At 45.5% G+C, this 10,552-nt stretch overlaps 1 pseudogene; it reads left to right on the forward strand.

Annotated features, from left to right (window-relative positions):
* Nucleotides 1-1,098: 1,098 nt before the first annotated feature.
* LOC103751828 lies at nt 1,099-10,327 on the forward strand (annotated as a pseudogene).
* The last annotated feature ends 225 nt before the right edge of the window (nt 10,328-10,552 follow it).

The following is a 10,552-nucleotide window of genomic DNA, read 5'->3' on the forward strand; positions in this document are numbered from 1 at the left end:
GGATTTCAAGCCTCCTTCCAAAGTAATGTCTTAGACACACTGTTAGCCAGCTCAGGCTGCTGCAACGACACTTGGACACTAGATGACTTGAATAAATACTTACTCCTATGGGTCTGAGGTTGGAAAGCTACAATCAAGATTCTTGCATGGTGGGACTCTTGGTGAGGACCCTCTTCCTTTTTAGAATTGCCTTCTTGTAGCTTCCTATGGCAGAGGGCAAGTGCAGAAGCAAGCTTTTTGTGCTTCTTCCTATGACAGAAAGAATCCCATCACAAGGGCTCTACTCTCATCACTTAATTGCCTCCTAAGAGTCCTGTGTCTAAATCCTGCCACATTAGGAATAAGATATCAACATGTGAATGTCAGGGGGACATGTTTAGTCCACAGTGTACATCATTATGCAATCCCAGAGCAATACGGATAAAGGAATGAACCTGAGGGATTCTAGAAAGAAAAGCTTAGCAAGTTACTGAGCAGGCATGGTGGTACCTACCTGTTATCCTAGCACTTGAGAAGCTGAGACAGGAGGATCCCAAATTCAATGCCAGCATGGACTTCCTAGAATTCAGGCCAGACTGGGCTATAGGCAAAACTTTCTCTCAACAAAACAAACCAACCAACCTATCCATAAAAAATGAGAAAATTATTTATAAAAGAAGGAGAATCAGATTGGATACAGATAATTTTATCTACAGCACTGGATGGTAGATGTTAAGAGAACAAGGCCAGGCATGGTGGCACATGCCTTTAATCCCAGCACTTGGGAGGCAGAGGCAGGCGAATCTCTGTGAGTTTGAGGCCAGCCTAGTCTACATCACAAGTTCCAGGCCAGCTGGGACTACAGGGAGACCCTGTTTCAAAAACACCCCGCCCCCCAAAAAAGAATAACAATTTCAGAGTCCTCAACCTAGAAGTTAGAATTAAATGTTCAGGTCCAGTCAATCTGATGGGAAAATGAAGAAATGCTATTTTCAGACATTTAAGACCAGGAACGTTTACCTGACGCATACGACTTTGAAGAAGAAGAAGGAAAAACAACAACAAAAAATACCAAGCATAAAAAGATTCAATTTTGCTTTTCCTCAGGTTGCCGGGAAGATGGCAGACGTTCAGACAGAGCATGCTTCCCAAAAGCAGCCCACTCTCTCTCAAAACAAGAAAAGAATCCTGCTGGGAGAAACTGGCAAGGAGAAGCTCCCCTGGTACTACAGGAACATCGGTCTAGGCTTCAAGACCCCCAAAGAGGCCATCGAGGGCACTTACATAGACAAGAAATGCCCCTTCACCGGTCATGTCTCCCTCCGGGGTTGGATCCTGTCTGGTGTTGGAGCCTTCTGGTGTGATGACTAAGATGAAAATGCAGATAACCATCGTCATCCTCCGGAACTATCTCCACTACATCTGAAAGTACAATCGGTGCAATAAACGCCACAAAAACATTTCCGTGCGCCTGCCCTCATTTCAGGGACATGCCCTCACATCGCCACTGTGGGCGAGTGCAGGCAGGTCCCGGAGTGGTCATGGGTTTCAGGTCACCAAGGTTGCTGGAACCAAGAAGCAGTTTGTAGAAGTCCTGAGCAGTGCCGGCAACGCCCCAAAACAATAAAGTTATTTTCCAACTTAAAAAAAAAAGATTCAATTTCATTTAGATGCTTAAAATATTATACTTTTACCCAAGAATATAGCTCAGTGGTAGAGTACTTGCCTGGCACTCATGAGGCCCTGGGTTCAGTTCCCAGAACAGCCCCCCCCAAATCAACTGCTAGTGGGTATAGACCAGTAGAAATATAGAATCACTGTCCCTTTTCTACTGACAGAACCTAATTTATTTTTTAGTACTAAATAAATTTATATTATATTATTCAATTTTATTATTTATCCTATATAATAATATTACTAATAGTACTTATTGACTCCTGATTTTCAAAATTGACCTATGGACATGTCATAGAATATTCTTCCTCAAAGGGGTAGTTACATTATAAATCGTTGTATCATAAAAGTCATAATGCAGGGGCTGGAGCGATGACTCAGTGGTTAAGAGCACTGGCTGCTCTTGCAGAGGATCCAGGTTCGGTACCACCACCCACATGGTGGCTAATAACTGCCCAGAATTCCAGGGTTCCAGGAGATCTGACACCCTCTTCTGACCTCTGCTCAAATTGCACAACATAGGTACACTTATAAGCATGTAGGCAATACACTCATAACACATAAAAAAATAAAAATAGTAAAATTTTTAAAAAGTCATAATGTAGCCTGCAGCTGTTGGGAGAGAGGAAGATTGTAGAGGGGTGGCAAGAATCTTACAGAATGGGGAGAAATACTGTTTATAATGGGAAGAGGAAAAGATAGTTAAATTCTATTATTTAAAGTGATTAAGATATTGGTTGGAGAGTGTTTATCTCATAAGCATAAGGATCTAAATTAAATCCCCACAAGATGGCTCATTGGTTAAGAGCACTGGCTGCTCTTGCAGGGGAAGCACCAGTGGAAGTCAGGTTGCAGACAGGCCAGACTGGCATCTCTAGTAACAATTCAGCTAAACAATCACCTCTGCAACCTTCAACCCAATGGCCAGGGCTTGATCAATACCTGGCAGCTTCCTTCATTTTTGGCCCCACTTGCAACTTAACACCAACCAGAGGAAGCCAACTGCACAGCATGCCCAATCACACAGGGTGCCCTCTTCCAGTTAGCCCACTTCTAGCTCCCGGTGCCAACAGCCTGCAGCCAGACCATGCAGGAAGCCTTCCCCTGTTTCCACTCTAGAGTGTTCCCACTCCTCTACTTGCCCTTGAGTCTCAGCCAAAATCAATGACAGTGGGTGGCGGACTCCCTCGCTATACAGCAAGCTCAGAATAAAGAGACTTTGCCTGTCATACTTGCTTGGCCTTCATTTATTTCCACAATTCGGTCATAGAAGGACCCAAAGATAAAAACATACTAATCAAACTTTAAAATAGTAAGATGAGCTTTCTATATTTTGTGACAAAAATCAACAGACACTATTTAAAGAGACAAGAAATAGAACATATTGTATATTTTAGAATTATGAGAGTGCTTTTGTACGATTTAAAAGAGAAAATGCTCAAAAGTCCCTGCTTCCTCACCCATCCAGAAGTGGAATTTTCATGCAGAAAGGGAGACAGGAATTTTCTTTTTACTTAAGAACAGAAAGTTCTGCAGTTTGAACTTTTCATATCAACTCATTACTTTTATGGTTGAATATATTTCTGGAGAGTTGCTTTTGATACTCTGGGTACAAATCTTGCTTTTTAAAATGGAGATGGACCTAAGGAAGGAAAGGCTTGGTACTAGCAGCAAAGACTCAGGCCGTGGGGAAGAAGTCAGGAGCAGAGAGTGAGCAAGCACTGGGTGCTGGGATTCCTGTGGGCAGGGGCACTGTCAATGGATAGTGGACAAGCAGTCACAGAAATGAAAGTGATTTTCCATGCTGAAGAGAGGTTAAGAGTACTGGTCCAAGGGGATCCAAGCTTGGGACTGGAGAAATGACTCAGCAGTTAAGAGTACTGGCTGCTCTTACAGAGGACCCAGGTTCAAATCCCAGCACCCACGTGGTGGCTAATAAACATCTATAACTCCAGGTCCAGGGGATACAATGCCTTCTTCTGACCTCTGCAGGCATTGCACCACATGGGTGCACTTAACATACATGTAGGCAATGCACTCATACACATTAAATAAATAATAAATAAATGATAAATAAATAAAATAAATATATATTTTTTAAACAAGGACCTGGGTTTGGGTCCTAGCACCCAGATGGTATCTAACAACTCCAGTTCCAGGTACTCCAGTTCCAGGGGATCCAATCCTCTCCTTTGATCTGTGTGGGCGCTACAAACACAGTGCACCTATATAGGCCAAACACTCATACACATGAAATAAAAATGAATCAAAAAATAATAGAAAAGAAAGTGACTCTCAGGAGGGACATAGAGACATACAAACTTTTCTGCTCTACATCTTTCCTGGTGGCATTTGCTATGGAATCTAGGAGCACATAAGGAGGGCCAGCCCCACAGTCACAAATTGGTGGAACAAAAGGGGATGAATCAATTTACAGAGACAGGATTAAAGAAAAAGCAGGAGTGGACACCAGGCAGGAAAGCAGGAACTCTGGAAATCCTCAGCCCCATGTATTCTAAGGAAAATGCTAATTCACTTTCGCTGAGGTCTGAAATAAAACCCATCTGTTCCGTATGCTTTTAAAACGTGTGTGATTATTAGACGTCTGATTCCTTTTCCTTTTATATCATGTGTGGGGGTGGGATGCATAAAGAATACTACAGGGAAGTCTGAAATGTGCCTCGCAGCTCTGAGCCAATAATGGAGCTGGGGATGATGGCTGCTGAGAAGGGGAAGGTCACAAAAGGCTGCTATTTTATTACAGAAGCCTTACTGCTTCTGCTTGTCCATTAATACAAAGAAAGGTCTGAGTGGGGGCATTGTTATCTTTGAACACCCACTAAGTGGCTGCCTGCTTCAGTATTGCCATACTGAAGCTATTCAAGTTGAAGCAAGGTCCCTGCTGTCCTGGTGGGGCACCCTGTTGGCACTACCCCAAGACTGAGATTTTATTTTTAGCAGTGGGTATATAGCTGTCAAGGACCAGTCACTTCTAGCCCATGTGATTCTTAAACTAACTTTTGGAGCTGGGGATGCAGCACAGTAGTTGAATATTGGCCTAGCATACATGAGGCCCTCGGCTTTTCCCCAGCCCAGGTGCTGTGTGTGTGTTGGGGGGGGGGCGTGGTATTTAACTTTATTCGTCTTATGTGTTCCCGCCCAATGTGATGCACAAATCCCTTTTGGGTGAACCATTCTGATGAACCACTCACCGGCCTCTTTAATTTGCACTGCGTCATTTCATGAGGATCTGCCTCTTGGCTCTGGGGCACCTGATTTGACCTTTCTCAACAATTACAGGACGTCTGTTGCAAGGAATAGGGTAGAGAGAGTTCTAGGGCAGATATCTGGAGACCTTCCCTGGATCTGCAGTCAGTCAAAATCTCCTTCTTCCCCCCGGCTAGTAAAATTCTATCAAGACTTCTAATTCTCTCCTTCACTCCCCTGTCCATCAGACCTTAACTTTCCGAGTGTACTTTATGGCTTCCTCTGCATCACTGGAGGCTCCAGAGAGGTGGAAAGAACATAAAAAATACACAAATCAAAGCTGAGGCTGTGCTCCAGGGATGCTTAGGTGCCTACCTCTTTGAGGACTCAGTAGACATACATTGATTTCCCCACTTAGCAATAATCCTTTCTTTTGATTAGGTTCTCTTTCTTTATTGCTGTTGTCCAATCTCCATCCAACAACTGGAATCCTCGGCAAGTTTAAGAGTTTCTGATTATCTAAATTCAATGTGAAACCTGCTTTCTGTGAAAGGCAAGAAAGTCACAGTTAATACAGAGTGAGATGGAGGCTGAAATAGAATCTTGGAACTTGCTGGCAATCTTTAATAGATCAGTTTTATTATTCTTTACCCTTTCCTCTTTCTCTGTCTTGTCTCTGTTCTCTCTCCCCCCCCCTTCTCCCTCTCTTTGTCTCTCTCGAGTGCTAAGGATTAAACTTAGGGTCTCATGCATAATAGGCAAATACTCTATCACCAAGATACACTCCCAGTTAAGCAATTATTTATTACATTTTCCAGCAACATATATGGATGGATTACATGGTGTATGATTCTATTTGACTAAGTACTGACATGACGCTTTAAAGTCATGAAAGAAATGAAGATCTTGCCAGGTGGGGTGGCTCATGCCTTTAATCCCAGAACTCAGGAGGCAAAGGCAGGTGGATCACTGAGGTCAATCTGGGATGGTCTACATAGTGAGTTTCCAGGCCATCTGGGGTGACATAGTGGGATCTTGTCAAAAAAATAAAAATAAAAAAAAGATAGAGAAAGAAAAAGAGAAAGAAATCAGGAGATGGCTCAGTGGGTCAAGTGTCTAACACCAAGCCTGATGACCTGAATTCAGTCCCTGGACCCCACATGGTGGAAGAAGAGAACTGACTCTCACAAATTGTCCTTTGACTTCCACATACAGGTCAACACGGGCACGTGTGTGTGTGTGTGTGTGTGTGTGTGTGTGTGTATGAAGATGAGCTCTCTAGCAAAATGAATGGCTTGCCCCTAGCCTTGTGCCAGCATAGCTCAGTCTTAAATCATTGCCTCATCCATGCCTTTAAATGGTAAGACTTAAGTATACACAGAAACCCAGCTTTACCTGTTGTTTTGTTTTCTTGTCTCTGCTACTGAAAGGGAAGTTGGTGGAGGTAGATGTCTTCCTGGGGCAGCCACAGTCTCTGCCACTTGTTCCTTGGGAATAAACTCATAGTTGAATACCATATCAACCTGCTGGCATGGAGCCCTCAGTCCAGCTCAGGTAATTGCTACGTGGATGTTGTATTAGTTTTCTTTCTGTTGCTGTGCTAAACATTATGGCCAAAGACAACTATGGCACGTGCTGGGTGCCCTGGCGTGGTGTGCGTGGGAACACCTGGAGAGTCGTGGCGCGGGTCCGGGGGCTTCTCCGTGTCTCTGTGGGTCTCTGCTGCTGGAGCATTGTCCAGCCGTGTACCGCCTTAATTTTCCCCCGTGCGCTTTCCTCTTGATGCGAGATCCACTGGCCACTGGATCACGCGGGAGAGCACGAGGTCGCTGTCCGTCGCTTTTGGTGCTGAAGGTGCCTCTGTTGCTGGAACGTTGTCCAGCCGTGTCTCCGCCCTGATTTCGCCCGTGCACCCTCCTCAATATGCGGTGTCCACTGGCCACTGGACCATGCGGGAAAGTACAAGGGCGGCTAAAGCTAAGGTTCCGCGAGTCGGTGACGGAGGAATGCTGCCTCCAGAGAGGCTGGATCGCTGGTAGTAAGACGCGGGACTCTGCTTAGTCCATGTTACAGCTTTTATTAAGTGTTCAGTTCCTAGTGATCCAGCTCTCTATTATTGAGAGAAGACTGGGATATTTATACCATGGGGGTAGTGGTAAAGCTTTGGCTGATAGATACTTTGTGAGACATTCTATTTGCATATGGAAGTGGGTTTCTGCCATGCTGCCAGACCGCTGACTACCTGAAAAATCACACAGGAAAGCATGGTATTCCTAGAGCCAGAGGCCATGTTTATGTTATGGCATTTATGGCGGGCACTTCAAAAGGAGAGTTAGGAAAAATGCCAGGAAGGCACCCTGCTATGAAAGGAGTCTCAGCACATGGCTCCGAGCTCGTGTGCTATCCGGATATGAAGAGACTTCTACTTCACATAACAGAGGCCCCCAACAGACAACTTGGAAGGAAAGGGTTTATTTCATCTTATAAGTTAACAGTCCATCACTTGGGGGAAGTCAGAGGGGTTGGAGTAAGAGCAGAAAAACACCATGGATGAATGCTACTAACTGGCTTGCTTTCTTATATAGCCCAGGCTCACCTGCCTAGGGATGGTACAGCCCACAGTGGTCTAGGACCTCTTACATCAATTAGTAATTTAAAAAATGTCCCTACGGACATGCCCACATGCCAATCTGATGGAGTAAATCCCTCAGTTGATGTTTCCTCTTCCTAAGCTTGTCAAGTTGACAGGGCCTAAGAGCAGACACACTGCCTTGGGAGTTCAGCTCTGCTACCAATGAGCTGATATCTGAAGTCGGAGTCATGACTGTAAAGGAATGTGGAGAGTCTCAAAAGGCTACAAGCCATGAGGGGATCTCAGTAACACTTGCTGCTGGGAGTGAGCATGGATAAAGGGGTGAAGGAACCTGGGGGTCAAACCCAGGAAGATAGGTCTGAGCCCCAGTGTGACTGAGACCCAGTGTGACTAAGCACCAGTGTGACCAAGCTGTAGTGCCACACAAGGGAAGCTTCATGATGGGTGAGGCCCAAGGGCTCTAAAGGCAGGTTATCTGGCATCTGAGGCCAGCTCTGTCACAATAATTTAAGGATCAAGTCAAGTCAAGACTTACTTTGGTCTTGACTTTCCCACTTGGAAATGTTGACATTGCCTAGCTCCTAAGACTGAGGTGAGGATTAAAGGTAGAATGCACTTGGCCTAGTGTGGGCACTTTATATCAGGCCTTGTTGGTTCTAATGTGCTCATAATAAGGGCTAGCACTTGAATTCATTGAGGACAAACTGGATCACATCAGGAGCACGTGCAGAGGCAGTCAGTCTACGCATTGGGGCTTAACATTCCAGGGGAGGTATGGCAGGAGGAGTGGCCTGAGGCACAGACCCGGAACTGTTCTATTTTCAATTATGGGGATAAAGCTGATACTTCTGTAAGGGGCAGCAAGAGAAGCAAGCTTCACAGAAAATACATGCGCAAGATGATAGAATGGTGGATGCTACGCTCAGATGTTCCCAAAACAATGTAAAAAGCCCTACTCGCTGGCAGCAATAACAAAATCAATAGAATTTCCACCTAATCTGGCAATTCCCTTCTCTTCCCTTTCCTCACTTACCTTCCACACCTTGCATTAGCCCAGGTTCTCTGTAGACAGTACCCCGAGGATATGTGTAGGTAAGTGAGTGGGAAGTTATCAGGGAATTGACTTGTAGGATTTTCAAAGCTGACTAATACCCTGACAGGTTCTCAGGGTCACTTGTGGGCTGAAGACACTGGGATAGCATGGGCCAATCCAAACCAGAAGGCCTCAGAACTAAGGGAGCGGAGATGCAACTTTTAGAACCCAGAAGACTGCTGCTGTGTGTCCTGGAATTCAGCCTCAGTGTGTCCTCACCGGGGAGATAGAGACTAGCTGCCTGATTAGATCCAGAAGCTCTGAGGGCAAGTCCTCCCATCTAGCCCACTCAGACTGCCCCCCTTTTGAAATGTCCTCATACACCCACCCAAAACCCTGCATCCCAGGGTTCTGGGTTCCCATAATCTAGAAGAGACACAAAATTCACCATCACTCCTCCCCTCCCTTTATTTCTGCCTTTTTCTCTCCTCTCTTCTTTCCTCTCTACGATGGTAGTTCTTGGGATTACAAACCCTTGACGTATTGAGGAAAAGAGGTGAGATCTCTGTGGTATCTTTGACTCCTCTGGGAACTGCAGGAATATTCTTTGTGATACTTAATTTTTGTTGTCAACTTGACAACTCCTCTCTATACTGGCTGCCATGATATGAGCTGTTCTGCTGACAGAATAGAAACCAAGAGTCAAAATAAATCTTTCCTCTGGTATTTTGTCACAGTGACAAAAGACTAATCCATGCATTGTCACCTGGGTGATGTTGGCTCTGGCCATCACAGTTCTGGAGACTGATATCTGCTCTCTCAACTTGGTCAAGTCTGGTCATGTGACCCCTAAGCTCCAGTTTTTCCTGACTTCTGCTCCTGCTTTCACTTAGATCTGGCCATGTTTCGGCTGCCTTCTCCATCTGACCTTGCAAGGGTCACTTTGCCCCTTGCCCCTGGAAGGTCCCAGTAGTTCTGATGACCCTAATATCTATTGGCTGTCTCTTGACAGTTGCCCCCCTCCTCAAGCCTCAGATACAGGTAAAAATTGTAGGTTTCACTATGTGGATCTCTGTCTTTCTGTGTTTGTATAAATCTTCGGTTCAGGGTAGAGTTCTTTGATAATCGGGATAATAATCGGATCCCTTATCTGCTCTAATGAACAAAAACCATCATTGTGTTGTTTCACTTACTTTGATGAAGTTATCCCCAGATGGGTGAAATGCGGCTGCCTAGATCCGTCAGCAAGAAGCAGGACACACACATCTGTGCCTTCTGGTGTCGGTACATTTCTGGCTATTTCCAGAGCTGCTCTCAACCTACCCCTTGAAGGAACAAGAAGAGGAAATGTGATTGCTGGCCTCTGCCCTCTCCCTTTTCCTAAGTTCTCCTGGAGTGGAAGGGGTAACTCTTCTTCTTTCCCCTTTATGTTCCCTGGGGAACTGACTTGAACCCAAGCTGGTGCAGGCAGCCAAGCCAGGCCTTGCTAGACTCCAGAGGAGACCAGAGATACTTCTCAGCAAACCTGGCTTGTGACACTGTATCTTTGGGAAAAGGCCTGCCTTAACTTCCGGAAGCAGACCAGGACCTCCTTTTCTCTTTCTGCTCTGTGTTGTGTCAATGTCAGGCATCCCCATTTCTTTTCTCCTCTCCCCACACAGGGACATGGACAGGCCAAAGAAGACTATGAATGTGAAAATACAAATGAGGGAAACACCTCCGTGTTTTCTGGAAACACCAACATTATGAATCAACTCGGGCCATTCGTGAAATGGGAGATGCAAGGTGTGCTTGAAGGTGGGCACACAATATGGCTGAGGAGGTCCAGAATCCAAGGCTGAGCATATTAAGGGCACTGATGGCATCTCAGGTTCATCACAGGTTGATCAAGCGCAGCACTGGCTGGCATGTTTTGCTCCCTCCTGGTGCAAAGGGATGAGAACCGTAAGCCACAGCCCAGCCTAGGCCCTAAGACCTGCACACAGCTGACATGCCCAGGGCTGCCCAGCGTGCTGCTGTCAGGCTCCCAGCTCATTTTTCCCTTCAGCTCTGCATCTTTGTGTGCC

Source organism: Nannospalax galili, unplaced genomic scaffold, assembly GCF_000622305.1.
Source record: "Nannospalax galili isolate Female #2095 unplaced genomic scaffold, S.galili_v1.0 scaffold567, whole genome shotgun sequence".
Classification (NCBI taxonomy): domain Eukaryota; kingdom Metazoa; phylum Chordata; class Mammalia; order Rodentia; family Spalacidae; genus Nannospalax; species Nannospalax galili.